Genomic DNA, 19,208 nt, shown 5'->3' on the forward strand with positions numbered 1-19,208 from the left:
GACCATAATACATAGGAACAGAAATAGGCCACTCGGTCATTGAGTCTGCTCCGCCTTCAATCATGGCTGATATTTTTCCCATCCCCATTCTCCTGCCTTCTCCCCATAACCCCTGATCCCCTCATCTCCAATAACGGACTCTAAAATCTTACCAATGACTGAAGTCAGGCTAACCGGCCTATAATTTCCCATCTTCTGCCTCCCTCCTTTTTTTTTTGTTAAATTATTTTTATTCAAATTTTTATCAAAACATAATTTTTTGCATAACATTAACAACATTTATCATAACAAAATAAATGTTAACCATATATACAGAAAAAGGAACAATACTATGTAACAATTCCCCCCCCGAATTGCTGCTGCTGACCTTTACTGCTCTCCTAGAAAGTCGAGGAACGGCTGCCACCTCCGAGAGAACACGTCATAGACCCTCTCAATGCAAACTTTATTTTGTCGAGACTGAGAAACCCAGCCATGTCACCAATCCAGGTCTCCACACTCGGGGGCTTTAAAGAAGATTTAAGCTCCACATTAAAAGGATCCGTCTCCAGGCTACCAGGGAGGCAAAGGCCAATACGTCGGCCTCTTTCACTTCCTGAACTCCCGGATCGTCTGACACACCAAAGATCGCTATCTCTGGACTCGGCACCACCCGCGTGTCCAAGATCTTGGACAATGCCAGAATCCCTTAAGAGCCGGGCATGCCCAGAACATATGTGTGAATGTATTCACCATAGTATAAACCCGCCGCACCGCCAGAGTTGAGGAGGTCCAAAAGAACAATCCAGCCTCCAGACAGAGTGAATATATGATGACCCCACTTCACCCCCACCGGCCTTCATTTTTTTAACAGTGGTGAATGTGGTGAATGTATTCACCATAGTATAAACTGTCTGTTTAGTACTGTGGCCTGTGGCCAGGAAATGGTAATACAATCTACCCTGTCTGTATAGTACTATGGCCTATGACCAGGAAATAGTAATATGATCTACCACCATGTATTGTCCAGGAGCCCCGGTGGGCTCTGCCTCTGGCTCCGCCCCCCCAGGGCTGTATATAGACCTGGCCACATGTGGGCGGCACTCATAGTTACTGAACTCACAGGCAGGCAAGTTCTCGGTTAATAAAGCCTCTGTTCACTCGTTCTCATCGTCTTGCAGTGAATTGATGGTACAACAGACAAGATTTGCCGGGCTTCTCGCACACCTCGCACATTTATCCTCAACCCCAAAGAGCTTGCTCATCCTGGTTGCCGTCATGTGTGCCCGGTGGACCACTTTAAACTGGATTAAGCTAAGCCTGGCACATGATGAAGAGGAATTGACCTTGTTTAGGGTGTCCGCCCACAGGCCCGCATCCAGCTCCCCACCTAGCTCCTCCCATTTGCCCTTAACCTCCTCCACTGGGGCTTCCTCCGCCTCCTGAAGTTCCCGGTAGATGTCCGATACCTTCCCCTCCCTACCCAGGTGCCGGAGACCACTCTATCCTGTATCCTGCGTGGGGGTAGCAACGGAAATGTCACCACCTGTTTTTTGAGAAAGGCGCGTACCTGAAGGTATCTGAAAGCGTTTCCAGGGGGCAAACTGAATTTCTCCTTAAGCGCTTTCAGGCTGGGAAAGGTCACGTCCACGAACAGGTCCCCCATCCTTTTAATGCTTGCCATATGCCAGCTTTGGAACCCTCTGTCGATCTTGCCCGGGACAAATCTGTGATTGTTGCGTATCGGGGTCCAAACTGAGGCTCCCTCCACCCCCTGTATCTTCTCCACTGACCCCAGATCTTTAATGCCGCCACCACTACCGGACTAGAGGAGTAACGGGCCGGCGAGAACGACAGAGGTGCCGTTACAAGTGCCCCCCCCCCCGACTGCACTCTCGGTACAGTCTCTTTACTCGCGGGGTCTTATTTGCCCATACGAATCCCAAGATGAAGATGGGAAGGCACTGGAAGATGAACAGGAATCTGGGGCAGACCATCATCTTAACGGTCTGCACCCTCCCCGCTAGAGATAGCGGGAGCATGTCCCACCTTTTGAAGTCCCCCTCCATCTGCTCTACCAGCCGAGATAAATTGAGCTTGTGGAGGGCATCCCACTTTCGAGCCACCTGTATGCCTCGGTATCGAAAGCCCTTCTCGACCATCCTAAGCGGAAGCTCTCCCAGTCTCTTTTCCTGCCCCTTAGCTTGGATCACGAACATCTTGCTTTTCTTCTCGTTTAATTTGTACCCTGAGAAATTGCCAAAGTCCCTCAAAATCTGCATGACCTCCCCCATCCCCTCTAGTGGGTCCGAGATGTACTGGAGCAGATCATCCGCATAGAGCGAGACCCGATGCTCCTCCCCCCCTGAACCAATCCCTGCCAGTTCTTTGAAGCCCGCAGCGCTATGGCCAACGGCTCTATCACAAGGGCGAATAATAGCGGGGAGAGGGGGCATCCTGCCTCATCCCCCGGTGAAGCCTAAAGTATTCCGACCTCACCCTGTTCGTACACACACTTGCCACGGGAGCCTGGTAGAGTAGCAGGACCCAACCTATGAACCCCTCACCGAATCCAAACCTTCTTAGCGCTTCCCACAGGTACTCTCATTCCACCCGGTCAAAGGCTTTCTCTGCGTCCATCGCCGCCACTACTTCTGCCACCCCTCTGAGCGCATCATGATGATGTTTAGGAGTCTCCGTACATTGGAGTTCAATTGCCTGCCCTTGACAAAGCCTGTCTGATCCTTCCCTATCACCCCAGGGAGCCAGTCCTCAATTCTAGCAGCCAAGAACTTGGCCAGCAGTTTGGTGTCTACGTTCAGGAGCGATATCGGTCTATAAGACCCACACTGTAGTGGATCTTTCTCTCGTTTGAGGATGAGTGAAATCGAAGCCTGTGACATTGTTGGGGGGAGGGTCCCTCTCTCTTTGGCCTCATTAAAGGGCCTTAGCAGGAGTGGGCTCAGCAGCTCCGAAAATTTCTTGTAGAATTCTACAGGTTAGCCGTCCGGCCCCGGGGCCTTGCACGACTGCATGTTCCCTAGACCTCCAGCTCTATCGGGGCCCCCAGTCCCTCCACTAGATCCTCTTCCACTTTTAGAAACCTCAATTGGTCCATGAATTGCTTCATCCCTTCCCCTCCCGACGGGGGCTCTGACTCATACAATTTATCGTAAAACGCTCTAAAGACTTTGTTCACTCCCTCTGTGTCCATGACCATGTTGCCCTCCTTATCCCACACTTCCCCAATTTCCCTGGCCGTCTCCCTCTTGCGAAGTTCGTGCGCCAGCATTCTACTCGCTTTCTCCCCGTATTCGTAGACAGCCCCTTTGGACTTCCTCAGCTGTGCTACAGCCTTACCAGTGGTCAGCAGGTCGAATTCCGCCTGCAGCCTCCGGCGCTCTTTCAGTAGCCCCGCCTCGGGGGTTTCCGCTTGGCTCCTGTCTACTCTGAGTATCTCCTCGACTAGCCTTTCTCTCTCCGCTCTTTCTTTCTTCCCTCTATGGGATCTGATAGAGATTAACTCCCCTCTGATAACTGCCTTCAGGGCCTCCCACACCATGGACGCCGCTACCTCCCCCGTATCATTAGTTTCCAAGTAATTTTTAATGTTCCTCCTTATCCGCGCACAAACCTCGTCGTCTGCTAGCAGCCCCACATCTAGCCTCCATAGTAGGCACTGACCTCTCTCCTCCCCAAGACGCAAATCCACCCAGTGCGGAGCATGGTCGGAGACTGTAATGGCCGAGTATTCTGTCCCCTCCACCCTAGGGATTAACGCCCTGCTCATCACAAAAAAATCTATACGGGAATAAACTTTGTGGGCGTAGGAAAAAAAAGAGAACTCCTTCGTCCTCAGCCAGGCGAATCTCCACGGGTCTACGCCCCCCCACCTGTTCCATGAATCCCCTCAGTTCTTTAGCCGCCGCTGGTCGCTTCCCCGACCTGGGGTTTGACCGGTCCAATACAGGGTCTATGACTGTGTTAAAGTCACCCCCCATAATCAGATTGTGTGAGTCGAAGTCTGAAATTTTACCCAGCATGCATCTCATGAATTCCACGTCGTCCCAGTTCGGGGCATAAACGTTCACTAGCACCCCCCGAGTCCCCGCAGCTTCCCGCTAACTATTATGTATCTGGGCCCCCCCCCCATGTCAGCCACAATATTCCCTGCCTCAAAAGCCACCCGTTTGCTGACCAGGATCGCTACTCCTCTGGTCTTTGAATCCAGCCCCGAATTAAACACCTGGCCCACCCACCCTTTCTCAATCTTGTTTGGTCGGCAAGTTTTAGGTGCATCTCCTGTAGCATGGCTATGTCTGCTTTTAACCCCTTTAGGTGCGAGAACACAGGAGCTCTCTTGACCAGCCCATTCAGGCCCCGCACATTCCACGTGATCAGCCTGGATGGGGGGGTTAACCGCCCCCCCCCCCCCCTCCCCTGCCAACTAGCCATCTCCCTTTTTCAGTCAGCCACGAGCCCGTGTCCCCCGCTTACTCGAACCCTCCAATTGGAGGCCCCCCCCGACTCTCCCTCTGTTGGCTCCTTTTCTGTCAGCAAAGCAGCATCCCAGCCCCCCCAGCAGCCCCTTGATCCCAAACCCCCAAGTCAAGCACCCGCTTGACACTGGCTCACCCCCCATTATGCTTCCGTGAGTCAGCTGACCCAAGCTGACCCCGGCCGCTCCCGCCTCTGTCTCCGATTATTCAGATGCCTAATTTTTCGGGCCCCTCCCTCCCTATGAAAAGCCCAACTTAATTGCTTTAAAAGCCCCCAAAGAACATTTACCCCCCCCCCCTCCTCCCCACAATGAAACGAACAACAAACCCTGGGCGCAAACCCAGCCCCACAAAAGAAACGGCTCCAGCTACCAGGGGAGCAGCCCTCAATGTAGGGCCCCTCCCTCCCCTGCGGCCGAGCTCCACAAAAGCTGAAAACATGGCCAAAGAAACAGGGAACAAACAAAAATAAGAGGGAACAACATAATGTCGCTCCCTCCGGCTATACGGCAATGAACATCCCCACCAGAGTAACGTCCCAGTGTGGCTGTCCTTTCGGTCAAGTCCAACTTTTCTTGCTTGATAGAAGTCCACGCCTCGTCCGGTGTGTCAAAGTAATGGTGGCGGTCCTGATAGGTGACCCAAAGCCTCGCCGGATGCAACAGCCCAAACTTCACCCCTTTGCTGTGGAGGGCCGCCTTAGCCCGGTTGAATCCAGCGCGCCTCTTGGCCAGTTCTGCTCCAAGGTCCTGGTAAATGCAGATTACGCTGTTCTCCCACCTGCTGCTCCGCTCATTTTTAGCCCATCGCAGGACTCGTTCCTTATCTGAGAAGCGGTGGAACCGTACCACCATGGCCCTCGGCGGTTCATTCGTTTTGGGCTTCCTTGCCAGGACTCTGTGCGCCCCATCCAGTTCCAGAGGCCGAGGGAATGCTCCTGACCCCATCAGGGTCCCCAGTAACGTGGTCACGAATGCGCTCGCGTCTGACCCCTCCGCGCCCTCAGGTAGGCCCAGAATGCGCAGGTTTTGCCTCCTGGGCCAGTTTACAAGGTCTTCCAGCCTCTCCTGACACCTCTTATGCAGGGTGTCATGTGCCTCCACCCTGACGGCCAGGCCCAGTATCTCGCCTTCATTATCTGAGACCTTTTTCTCAATCTCCTTGATCGCCTTCTCCTGCATTTTCTGGGTCTCAAGCATTTTCTCCATTGGGGCCTTCATTGGGGCCAGCATCTCTGTTTTCAGGTCAGCAAAGCAGCTGCTGAGGAACTCCTGTTGTTCCCGCGACCACTGGGTCCACGCTGCCTGATCCGAGCCGGCCGCTATTTTCTGTTCCCGCACCCGTTCCTGCTGCTTCTCCGTGGTCGTTTGTTTGGCCGTCCTGCTCCTGCTCCCCTCCATAAACGAATGTGGGGAGCCTTCTAGCGCCGTTTGCCTGCCGATTTGTGCCGAAAAGGGTCCGCCAAAGCTCCTTGAAAGGGCCCGTTAGTCCGTTAGCGGCGGGAGCTGCCGATAACGCGACCTACCCACGCATGGCTGCCACCAGAAGTCTTCGCCTCCCTCCCTTCTTAAACAACGGCGTTACATTAGCCACTTTGTAGTCCTGTGGGACCCTTCCTGCCTCCAGTGATTCCTGAAAGATCACCACCAATGCCTCCACAATCTCCTCAGCTATCTCTTTTAGAACAGTCGGGTGTAGTCCATCCGGTCCAATAATTCCTATTCAGGATCCAGGAATCTAAAATCCTCCCTCCTGCATCAACTCTTAAACCACGCATTCATCTGCACTTTTCTCCTATTTCTATACTCGCTAGTGCGTGGCACTGGGAGTAATCCAGAGATTACAACCCGAGAGGTCTTGCTTTTAGTCTACAGCCTTGCTCCCTGAATTCCTGATGCAAGACCTCATCCCTCTTTCTACTTATGTCATTGGTACCAACATGTACCACAACCTCTGTCTTTTCACCCTCCCCCTTCAGGATGCCCTACAACTGTTCAGTGACATCCCAGACCTTGGCACCAGGGAGGCAGGAGAAGGCGAAAGACCTGGCCAAGGAGTTGGAAGAGATCTGCAGCAGCTAGTGGAAAGATGGTGGAGGGGGAAGGACTAGTGCACGTAGCAAAGCCCCAGATGGAACCGTTAATGGCCTTCATCAAGGAAGAGTTCCGCCAGCAGAGGAAGAAGATGCAGGAGGATCGTTCGAAGGCCATCGAACGGGCTGCGGCACCCCTGAAGGGCTCGATGGAGAGGGTGGAGAAATACCTGGAGGCACAGGGGTTGCAGGTCCGAGAGATTGAGAGGATGATGTTGGACCCCAGCGATTGGGTGGTGGCAACGGAAACGGGCTCTGAGGAGAGCTTTGCAAGACGTTGAGAGCAAAGGTGAAGGTGCAGGAAAATAGATCGAGGAGGCAGAATCTGCGGATAGTGGGCCTGCCTGAAGGAATGGAAGGTGGCACGAGGTACATTTCGAGGATGCTGGCAGGGCTGGTGTGGAAAGGGGTGTGGATAAGGCCCCTGAGATGGACAGAGGTCTCTGAGGCGGATGCCTAGAGATGGGGACCCGCCTCGGGCGGTGATCGTGAGACTCCACAAGTTCAAGGAGAAGGAGAAAATTTTGCCGTGGGCCAAGGAGAGGCGCAACAGCAAATGGGAGGGGAACAAGGTCTGAATATACCAGGACATTGGGGCTGGACTGGCAAAACAGTGTGTGAGTTTCAACAGAGCCAAAGCGGTGCTATATCCACGCTAATTGGAAAAAATGAATTGGATACTCTAAATTTATTTAGAAGAAAAAGAAAATTACAGGGTAATTTGACAGGCTGACAATGGGGACAGCTGCGTAGAGCAAGAGGGATGCAGTACGAATATGGGGAGAAGACGAGTCGAATGTTAGCGCATCAGCTACGGAGGCAGGCCGAGTCCAGGGAAATATTGAAGGTACAGACTGAGGCAGGGGATGTGGTGTCGGAGCCGGGGAAGATAAAAGAGGCATTTAGGGATCATTATAAGGAACTGTCCAGGGCGAACCCGGGAGGTGAAGAGGGGGACATGGGATGGTTCTCAGACAAACTGGAGTTTCCACAGTTGGCGGAAGAGAAGAAGCAGGCGCTAGAGGAGTCCCTGGGATGAGGGAGATATTGGACAGTTTATGGGTATGAAGCCGGGGAAGGCCCCAGGACCCGATGGCTACCTGACGGAATTTTATAAGGAGTTTGTGACAGACCTGGCGCCGCATCTCTTGAGGACGTTTAATGAGGCGTTGGAGAAGGGGGAGCTGCCGGAGACAATTACGCAGGCAATGATCACATTAATACCAAAAAAGGGGAATGACCCGTTGGAATGTCAGTCGTATAGGCCCATATCGTTGTTAAATACAGACGTAAAAGTGCTGGCTAAGTTGGTGGCGGGAAGGATGGAAGGTTGTGTCCAGGGGTGTTTGCGGAGGACCAAACAGGCTACGTAAAGGGCAGGCAGCTTGCTAGCAATATAAGGAGGCTGTTAAATGTGATCATGGCCCCGCCGAGAGCTCAGGTACCGGAGGTAGTGGTGTCCATGGACGCGGAGAAAGCATTTGACCGGGTGGAGTGGCGGTACCTATTTGAGGTCTTGCGAAGGTTTGGATTTGGGCCAAAGTTTGTGGCGTGAGCAAGCCTGTTATATGTGGCACCGATAGAGAGTGTGAGGGCCAATGACATGGGTTCATGGAACGTTGAACTACACGGGAAGAAGGCAGGGGTGCCCGCTGCCACCGCTGCTGTTTGCGCTGGTTATAGAGCCTCTGGCAATGGCTCTTAGGGGGTCGGCAGAGTGGCGCGATATTATGAGGGGACGAAGGGAGCATTGGTGTCGCCATATGCGGACAGCCTGCTATTGTATGTTTTGGATCCACTGGAGAGCATGGTGAGGATCATGGGCCTTTTGGGGAAGTTTGTGGCATTTTCGGATGTAAGTTAAATTTCGGAAAAGCCGGTGAATGAGTTGGGTTGCCCAGCCAACTTAAGATGGATGCCATTTAAGTTGGCCAGAGTCAGATTTAGATACCTGGAGAATCAGGTAGCGAGGGAAAGGGCGATGCTACACAAATGGAATTTAACAAAACTGGTGGAAGAGGCTCGGGAGGATCTCAAGAGATAGGACACGCTGCAATTGATTTTGGCACCGAGGGTCCAAGTGCTGAAGATGAACATTCTGCTGAAGTTAATTTAATTTAATAATCTTTATTGTCACAAGTAGGCTTACATTAACACTGCAATGAAGTTACTGTGAAAAGCCCCTGTTCATATTCCAGACACTCCCGATCTTTATACCGAAGGCCTTTTTTCAAAAATAAGACACGATTATTTTGGACTTTGTATGGGCGGGGAAGGTGCCAAGGGTTAAGAGGACCCTGTTACAGAGGCAGAGGCAACAGGGAGGGTTGGCATTGCCAAACCTGCTACATTACTATTGGGCGGCGAACGTGGAGAAGGTGAGGCGATGGTGGGTAGGAGAAGGGGTACAATGGGTTAGGATGGAGGAATCCTGTAGGGGGTCCAGCTTAAGGGCTATGGTGACTGCGGTGTTTCCAATGGCGCATGGCAGCTACTCAGAGAGCCCAGTGGTGTAGTTCACGGTGAAGATCTGGGAGCAGCTGAGGAGGCACTTTAGGACAGAGGGGATGTCGGTGTTAACACCGTTGTATGAAAACCACAGTTTTGAGCTGGGGGGGATAGATGGCACGTATAGGAAGTGGGGCTGGTTAACATGAGGGATCTGTACCTGGAAGAGGGATTTGCTAGTACAGAGGAACTGAAGGAGAGGGTAGAGCTCCCGAGAGGAAGTGAGTTTAGGTACCTGCAGGTAAGGGATTTTGCGCGGAAGGTTTGGAAAGAGTTCCCCACTTTGCCGAGGTACACCCTGCTGGAGTGGCTGTTGCTTCCAGATGTACACCCTGCTGGAGTGGCTGTTGCTTCCAGATGTGTACCCTGCTGGAGTAGCAGTTGCTTCCAGATGTGGAAGGGGAGGGCAGGATTGGAGACATATACAGGTGGCTGGGTGAACAGGGAGGCGAACGGATGGTGAAGATCCAGGAGAAATGGGAAGAGAAGCTGGGAGGGGAAATAAACTGGGACGTATGGAGTGAGGTGCTCCAAATGGTAAATGCAATCTCCTGTGCGCAAGGATGAGCCTGATACAATTCAAGGTACGCAGGTTCATATGACGCAGGCAAGAATGAGTGGGTTCTTTCAGAGAGTGGCAGACGAGTGTGAAAAGTGTGGGCGAGGACCAGCGAATCACGCACATATGCTCTGGGGCTGTGAAAAGTTGAAGAGATTCTGGGTGGGAGTGTCCACAGTGCTAGCAAGGAAAGTGGGGGAGGAGGTTGAACCGGACCCTTAGGTGGTGATATTTGGGTTATCGGAGAAGCCGGGAATGATGGAGGGATGGAAGGCCCCATTCCACAGGTTCAAGCTCTCCTGCCATGACTAGGCCCCTTATTTACTGCCTTTTTACAAAATATTAAGCTATATAAGTTAAAGTAATCAATTCATTAGTTATTTTTTACGTGCCTTTGGTTTAGAAAACCTCTATTTATGATTTAGTAAGTAATTAATTAGGTTTAATTAGTTTACCAATGTTTCAGTTTCAAATTGAGTGCAGATTCCCGACCAGCCAGTTAAGTCACAGCTTTACGGTGATGTCCCTTTTTTCAATTTTTTTTATTTTTTAAAAATATGTTTTATTGAAATTTTTTTCCCAAACAACAATTTTTCCCCTCTTACAAAGCAAACGCAACAATAACAATACAGAAATTTTTAACAATACACAAGTAACAAAACCCCTTTATCTTTGACCTAAACTAAACTAAACCCCCCCCCCCCCCCCCCCTTCCCCCTGGGTTACTGCTGCTGGTCATCTGTCTGCCCTCTAACGTTCCCCTAGGTAGTCAAGAAATGGCTGCCACCGCCTGGTGAACCCTTGAGCCGATCCTCTCAGGGCAAACTTTATCTGCTCCAGTTTAATGAACCCCGCCATATCATTTACCCAGGCCTCCAGTCCGGGGGTTTTCGCCTCCTTCCACATGAGTAGGATCCTGCGCCGGGCTACTAGGGACGCAAAGGCCACAACGTCGGCCTCTTTCGCCTCCTGCACTCCCGGCTCTTCCGCAACTCCAAATAGAGCTAACCCCCAGCCTGGTTTGACCCGGGCCTTCACCACCCGCGAAGTCACTCCCGTCACTCCCTTCCAATACCCTTCCAGTGCCGGGCACGCCCAAAACATATGTGCGTGGTTTGCCGGGCTCCCGCCACACCTCCCACATTTGTCCTCCACTCCAAAGAACCTGCTCAATCTTGCTCCCGTTATGTGTGCTCTATGTAGCACCTTTCAATTTTTTTTTTAACCTCAGGTCAGTTACTCTGTTTACTCACTGGGCAGGATTCTCCCTTTTGGGGACTAAGTCTCCGTGCCCGCCAGAAAACGGGCAAGAATCACTCCGGACTTTTTCCTCGAAGGTCCGGGGTGATTCGCCGTTTTCCAGCGGGCTAGCAGGGCCCCAGCATGTGTCCCGCAGCTCTGGTTGCCGGCGGGGCCCTGCTGTCCAGACCGCGCGGCCGCGCATGCACACGGTGGCCCACTTCGGCGCGGGTGCCGCCGACAAGGCGGACCCACACAGCGGGCCCGCGCGTGTAAGGTAGGTCCACCCAGATCGCGATGGCCCGCCGATCGGTGGCCCCCGACCGCGGGCCTGGCCACCGCTGAGGCCCCTCCCGGAGTCAGATTCCCCCCACCAGGACCGTCACTGCGGCCGCGGGTCCGAGCTCCCGCCGGGTGGTACCAGATATAAACCACGTTGGCGAGATTTCCGACGTGAACGGCTATTCTCCGCCCCCGCACCAGGCGTGATTCCGGCGTGGAGGGTCAGAGAATCCCGCCCACTGTGTCTGGAACTCCTCCCTCTGACTCTGCTCCCTGGAGACATACCAGTCAGTTCACTCCCTTGTAGCCTCAGCTGCCATTTTCACTGTCTCCCAGTTCCACCTAACTCCCTGTTTCTATTTTTAAATTTAAAAAAATTTATTTATTTTTATTTTTTATTTTTTTATTTAAAAATAAAATAAAAATTTAGAGACCCCAATTCGTTTTTTCCAATTAAGGGGCAATTTAGCGTGGCCAACCCACCTACCCTGCACATCTTTGGGTTGTAGGGGCGAAACCCACGCAAACACGGGAGAATGTGCAAACTCCACACGGACAGTGTCCCAGAGCCGGGATCAAACCTGGGACCTGGGCACCATGAGACAGCAGTGCTAACCCACTGCGCCACCATGCTGCCCCTAACTCCCTGTTTCTACCCAACTCCAAAATGCACTCTCACTCAGCCAAAGCAGCACTCACAATGTTTTAACCTCAACTTCTTTCTGTGGTAACGAATTCTATAGGCTCATCACTCTGGCTGAAGAAATTTCTCCTAATCTCTGTCCTAAATGGTCTACGCGGTATCTTCAGACTGTGACCCCCACCCCCTGTTTCTGGATACCCCTACCATTGGGAAGATCTTTCTTTCTGCTACCCTGTCCAGTCCTGTTAGCATTTTATAGGTATGAGATCCCCCTCATTCTTCTAAACTCCAGCAAATATAATCCTGACTGACTCAATCTCTCTTTATATGTAAATCCCATCATCCCAGGAATCAGAAGCCAGTGTTGTATATATTTGAAATAATATGTAACTGGGAGAAATCGTTGCTCTCAAGAATTGCCTCTGGGAGAAGAATAGAAAAAACTTCCTTTGTCCAGCGAGTGAGCTGGACAACAAAAGAGTATTTTGATGAGGAATGTGTTTGGAGAATGTGTGTTCTATGATTTTGTCAGGCTGGAATGCAAAGGGTGTGGGAGGGAGATGCGCACAGAATTATTAAAAACTCAGCAGAAATGTAAACACAATTAATGAGAGAACCATTATTGTCCTGGATAGTTTACCATTTCTTCATTTTGACATCCCGTTGGTCCCCTCAGAGAAATGTACTGAGTTAGGGAAATAATTCAGCACAAAGATAATATATTATCCAGTGAAAAGAGGTGGGAGAAAGAGAGAGAGAATTTGGAAGTGAGGGAGGAGAGGAGAGATGAAAGGGATGAAGAAAGAGAGGGAGGGGAAGGGATGGATGGAATGGATGGAGGGGAGGGAGGAAAGAGGGAGCAAGGGAATGGAGAGGGAAGAGAGGTCATAAGAGGGGGAGAAGAAAGAATAGGAAACACCTGGGACGTCAGAGAGGGAGAGAGAGGCATGGAGAGGGAGACAAGAAAGAGAAAGGGAAAGAAGAAGTGCAGAAAGAGGTAGGGCCCATTAGAGACCAGGGGGTGTAATCTGTGTGTGGAGCTAGAGGACATTGGTAGGGTGTTAAACAAATACTTTATATCTTTCTTCACTCATGAGAAGGAGGATGTAGGTACAGAATTTTGGGGAAGGGACTGTGAGGTTCTTGAACAGTTTGACATAAGGATGAGGAGGAACCGGAGGTTATGTTGGGCATTTTTAAAATAAATTTAGAGTACACAATTTTTTTTTTCCAATTAAGGGGCAATTTAGGGTGACCAATCCACCTAATCTGCACATCTTTGGTTTGTGGGGGTGAAACCCACACAGACACGGGGAGAATGTGCAAACTCCACACTGACAGTTACTCAGGGCCAGGATCGAACCTGGGTCCACAGCGCCGTGAGGCAGCACTGCTAACCACTGCACCACCATGCCACCCGATGGTGGGCTTAAAGGTGGATAAATCCCCAGGTCCAGATGAGTTGTATCTCAGGATGCTGTGGGAGACAAGGGAGGAAATTACTGGGGCTCTGACCCAAATTTTTGATTCCTCTCTGGCCACAAGGGAAGTGCCAGAGGATTGAAGGATGGCTAATGTTGTTCCACTTTTCTAAAAGAGACGGAGAGCTAAAGCAGGGAATTACAGACCAGTGAGTCTCACATCAGTGGTAGGGAAATCATTGGAGAAAATTCTGAAGAAGACAATTAATCTCCACTTGGAGAGGCAAAGTTTGATAAGGGATAGTCAGCACGACTTTGTCTAACAAATATGAATGAATTTTTCAAGGAGGCGACCGGGTGTGTAGATGAGGGTAGTGCAGTTGATGTAGTTTGTATGGAATTCAGCAAAACCTTTGACAAGGTCCCACATGGGAGACTGTAAAGAAGGTAAAAGCACATGGTATCCAGGGTAACTTGGCAAGTTGGATCCAAAACTGGCTTAGCGGTAGGAACATAGGAAGATAGGAACATGAGTAGGCCATTTGACTCCACGAGTCTGTCCCGCCATTTAATGAAACCATGGCTGAACTGTGGGCGAACTTCATAGCCTTTGGCCCATATCCCTTAATATTTTTGCTTAACAAAAGTCTATCGATCTCAGATTTAAAATTAACAACTGTTCTAACTTCAACTGCTGTTTATGGGACAGAGGTCCAAACCTCTACCACCCTTTGAGTGAAGAAGTGCTCCAAAACAGCTCTCCTGAATAGTCTAGCACTAATATTTAGACTATTGTTATAACCTGCACGGGTCTCACGGGGTAGGAATGATCTACTACTCCATGGAGCTTCCAGAATAAAGGCTCTGTCGGTAAGTGGACCCTTAACACAGTTCATGTGCCTTTGTATAATTAGAGTCGACCAGTCAGGCACTGTCTAGAGAAGACCCAGTAGGGAACCACCGGAGCTGTGTGCTTTAGTTTTTTTAAAAAATCTTTTATTCGCCATATTTTCATATATGCAGCCTAGAACATCGACTCGCAAGTTGAAAACAAAAAGCAAACAACAAACCAAACACCCCCCATCCCTCCCTTCCCCCCCCTTAAATTTCAACGGCAATCAACTCCCGAAAGTGCATGATAAACAAACCCCATGAATTAGTGAACCCCTCCTTCGCCCCCCCCTTAACTCAAACTTCACCTTCTCCAGAGTCAAAAATTCCAGCCGATCCCCCTGTCACGCCAAAGCACAGGGCGGAGGAGCTGACATCACCCCAAGGACCTGCCTACGAGCAATCATCGAGGCGAAGGCTAAAACGCCTGCAACTCAGGCCGTTCCGACACCCCGTAAATGGCCTCTAGGAGACCTGGCTCCAAATCCATATGCAGCACCCCCAAGATAATGTGAAAGACCTCCCTCCAGCTTCGGGCAGGACTAAAACATATGCACATGGTTTGCAGGGCCCCTCCCACAACGCTCGCAGAGATCCTTCACCCCCTCGAAGAGCCGGCTCATCCTTGCTTTTGTGAGATGCACCCAATACACGACCTTCAATTGCATCAGCCCCAACCTCACACATGAGGCTAAGGTATTCACCCTTCACAGCACCTCACACTGCAGACCCTCTTCCATCGCTTCCCCCAACTCTTCCTCCCACTTAGAACATAGAACATACAGTGCAGAAAGAGGCCATTCGGCCGATCGAGTCTGCACCGACCCACTTAAGCCCTCACTTCCACCCTATCCCCGTTACCCAATAACCCCTCCTAACCTTTTTGGTCACTAAGGGAAATTTATCATGGCCAATCCACTTAACCTGCGCATCTTTGGATTGTGGGAGGAAACCGCAGCACCCGGAGGAAACGCACGCAGACACAGAGAGAACCTGCAGACTCTGCACAGAAAGTGACCCAGAGGGGAATCGAACCTGGCACCTTGGCACTGTGAAGCCACAGTGCTATCCATATGTGCTACCATGCTGCCCAAGACTTAATCCCCTCCATGGATCCCATATCCTCTTCCAGAGCCCTCCCATAGATCGCCGATACCACCTCTCCCAACCCCCCCATCAACAGTATCGCCTCCAACAGCGAGGGGGCCGGCGCTGTTGGGAACTCTTTCCTCGCAAAATCCCGGACTTGTAGGTACCTGAACCCTTCCTCCTGCGTCAAACGATACTTCTCTCCCTTCTCTTTCACTGCCCTAATCCACCTCTCCTCCCACCTCCAAAACCTTGCATCCAGCCTCCCTGTCTCGAACCTATGATTCCCCCTAATTGCCATCCCCCCCTCCACCGATCCGGACCCCAGCTTAAAGTGCTGTCTAAACTGACTCCAGATCTTCAAAGTTGACATCACCAAATACTTGCCTGGGTGATACACCATCAATAATACATGACGAGTGATAAACGTAACTGAGGCTTTAATACGCTAAACAGCAAGCCTCCTGCCTCTGGACCCGAACTGGGTCCAGAGGCGGAGACTTGCCAATTTTATACAGAAGCCTGAGGGGAGGAGCCACAGGCGGAGCCAGCCTGGACAAGCCCAGGTATGTACAATACAGCACAATGCATATAATACAATAACGTGGTTCACCCCCTGTTTAAAAAAAGAGTCCGGCGGGGGTGAAGTGATCTTAAAGGTCAAGTCTGTCGGGGGCCTTGACCTTCCGCTGTGACCGCCTCAGTCCCGGCTGTGGTGGTGCCGGCGTCGAGACCTGCGCGTCCGGGAGCGTGTCGGCTTCTTCTTCACCCAGATGTTGAGTAGGCGAAGTGGGGCGCGGTGTTTGGGCGGAGGTGGCGGTGCTTGTCGCCGGTGGGCCTGCGGGTGTCAGTTCATGAGAGAGGTGGGCGGAGGACGGTGTAGGGTGGGGGATGGTGGTGATGGGCGCCAGGGAGCCTGCAGATGCCAAATCCCAAAGGGAGACCGTGTCCTGCCGCCCGTCCTGGTGTGTCAAGTAGGCATATTGGGGGTTTGAATGGAGCAGCAGGACCTTCTCGACGAGGGGGTCGGTTTTATGGCTCCTCGCGTGTGTTATAACCTGCCTGCTTACCATTGGCTGGGGACTAATGACAATCCCACAATCCTGTGGGAGTATGAGCTTCCCCAATGAGGGGGGCGGAGAAACCATTAGTAAACTCCAAGTATAAATACAGCTGGCCAGTTTAGGAACCAGCAGGAAGTAGTGTGCAGCAAGGGAAGTTGCTGCTGCTGTTATATATATATATATGTTATTGTAAATAAATGTTATTACTTTGTATCCTTGAAACCCGTGCTGGATTCTTTGTGGCCCTCACTAAACTGGTGACGAGGGTTAAAGTGAATAGCTGTCCACACTGCTGAAGCCACCTCCCTGGATTTTTGTTGGATACAGGTTGGAAGTTGTTTTCTATTATACCATGCCTCTGTACGGACGTTTGGATGTTTTTGATGCTGCGCTGGAAAGCTGGAACTAGTACACGCAACGGATGCGTTACTATTTCTGGGCAAACAATATCACCGAAAACGATGGCCAGGTGGTCATATTGCTCACCGCCTGCGGCCCGCATACGTTTGGGGTGATTAGGAGCCTTATGTACCCAGCTGCGCCGGACACCAAAACGTTTGATGAACTTGTGAATATAGTGGGGCAACATTTTAACCCAACCCCATCCACGATAGTCCAGCGTTACCGGTTTAATACCGCTGAGAGGACCCCTGGAGAATCCCTTGCCGATTTTCTATCCAGGCTACGCAGGATTGCGGAGTATTGTGACTATGGTGAGACCTTGTCAGAAATGTTACGCGACCGTTTGCTTTGCGGTATTAACAATGCGGCCACCCAGAGAAAGTTGTTAGCTGAGCCAACATTGACTTTTCAACAGGCCATTCAAATAGTATTGTCCCGGGAGAGCGCAGAACGAGGAGTGCAGGAGCTACAGGGAATGGAAGTGCATGCCTTGGGGCGCAACCTCTTCCGTCCGAAAACGTCCCCCCGCGCTCCTGCGCTACCTTGGGCGAGGCGACGTCCGGACTGACGCCAGTGGCCGCTGGACATTCCTCCCCGAAGGGAGCCTTCTCCAGAACCAATGGATGAGGAGCCATGTCCGTGTCAAACTTGTAGGCGCCAACCCCGTCGCGGACGCCGGTCCTGGGGGCGCTAGAGGCGCCGTCGTTCCAACCGAAACTGGGACCAGTTTTAGATATGAGTCACGCCTACCTACAGTTGGAGCTGGACCCTGCCTCCCGACCATATGTAACGATTAATACACACCGGGGCCTGTATGAATATACGCGACTGCCCTTTGGAGTATCCTCTGCCTGTGCTATTTTTCAACGTGTTATGGAGGGCATTTTGAGAGGTTTACCACGTGTTGCTGTCTACTTCGATGACGTTTTGATTACAGGGACGTCGGAGCAGGAATATTTGGAAAATCTGGAGGCTGTCCTTAGACGCTTTTCGGAGGCTGGAGTCCGTTTACGTCGCACAAAATGCGCATTTCAGGCAAAGGAAGTAGTCTACCTGGGTTATCGGGTGGACCGCGAAGGTTTGCACCCCGTCGCAGAGAAGGTGCGTGCGATTCAACAGGCCCCCGCCCCGACTGACACTTTGCATCTTCGTTCTTTTCTCGGTCTCGTAAACTATTACGGGAAGTTCCTCCCCAATCTGGCAACTACGCTGGCCCCGTTGCACCTTCTGCTAAAGAAAAATCACTCCTGGGTTTGGGGTCAGCCGCAAGAAACTGCTTTCCGGTGGGTAAAGCAACAATTGTCGTCGTCTGGGTTACTAACCCACTATGATCCTGGAAAACCTTTGCTCGTCACATGTGATGCATCCCCATATGGTATTGGGGCCGTCCTGTCCCGCAAGATGGAGAACGGGGCCGAGCGACCGATAGCTTTCGCCTCCCGCACATTGACTGCAGCGGAGAAAAAGTACGCGCAGATCGAGAAGGAGGGCCTGGCAGTGGTTTTTGCGGTGAAACGCTTCCACCAGTATGTGTATGGCCGCCATTTCACTATCGTGACTGATCATAAGCCTCTGCTGGGACTTTTCAGAGAGGATAAGCCAATACCGCCCATTGCTTCTGCACGGATCCAGCGCTGGGCTTTGTTGCTCGCTGCATACGAGTATTCTCTGGAGCACAAACCAGGAACACTGTTAGCAAATGCCGACGCACTGAGCCGATTGCCTTTATCGACCGGCCCCATGTCGACCCCCACGACCGGTGAGGTGGTTGCAACCCTAAATTTTATGGCCACCTTGCCTGTCACGGCATCACAGATCCGTGAGTGGACCCAGACGGAGCCAGTCCTGTCAAAGGTTCGGCACATAGTCCTGTATGGTGGGCAGCATAGACAGCTCCCAGGCGAGTTGCGGGCATTTTCCTCCAAGCTGTCAGAGTTCAGCGTGGAAGACGGCATCCTCTTGTGGGGGACGCGTGTGATTGTCCCGGAAAAAGGCCAGGAGCTGATACTAAGAGACTTGCACAATGGGCATCTAGGTGTGACCAAAATGAAAATGTTGGCCTGGAGTTATGTCTGGTGGCCAAGCCTTGACACCGACATTGAGAAGGTGGCCCAAAATGGCTCCATTTGCCAGGAGCATCAGAAGCTTCCGCCAGCCGCGCCCCTACATTACTGGGAATGGCCAGGGTGGCCTTGGGCACGCTTGCATGCAGATTTCGCAGGCCCTTTTCCAGGATCCACGTTCCTTCTATTAATCGACGCCCAGTCTAAATGGCTAGAGGTACATAAGATGCAGGGGACAACGTCCTGCGCAACAATTGAAAAGATGCGTTTGTCCTTTCGCACGCATGGCCTCCCCGAGGTGCTGGTCACGGATAACGGCACTCTATTCACGAGTGAGGAGTTTGCGAGGTTCATGAAGATGAACGGCATACGCCATATCCGCACTGCCCCTTACCACCCGGCTTCAAATGGGTTGGCAGAGCTCGCAGTGCAGACATTCAAAAGAGGACTAAAGAAGCAGTCTTCCGGATCAATGGA

This window comes from Scyliorhinus torazame, chromosome 10 (genome assembly GCF_047496885.1).
Source record: "Scyliorhinus torazame isolate Kashiwa2021f chromosome 10, sScyTor2.1, whole genome shotgun sequence".
Classification (NCBI taxonomy): domain Eukaryota; kingdom Metazoa; phylum Chordata; class Chondrichthyes; order Carcharhiniformes; family Scyliorhinidae; genus Scyliorhinus; species Scyliorhinus torazame.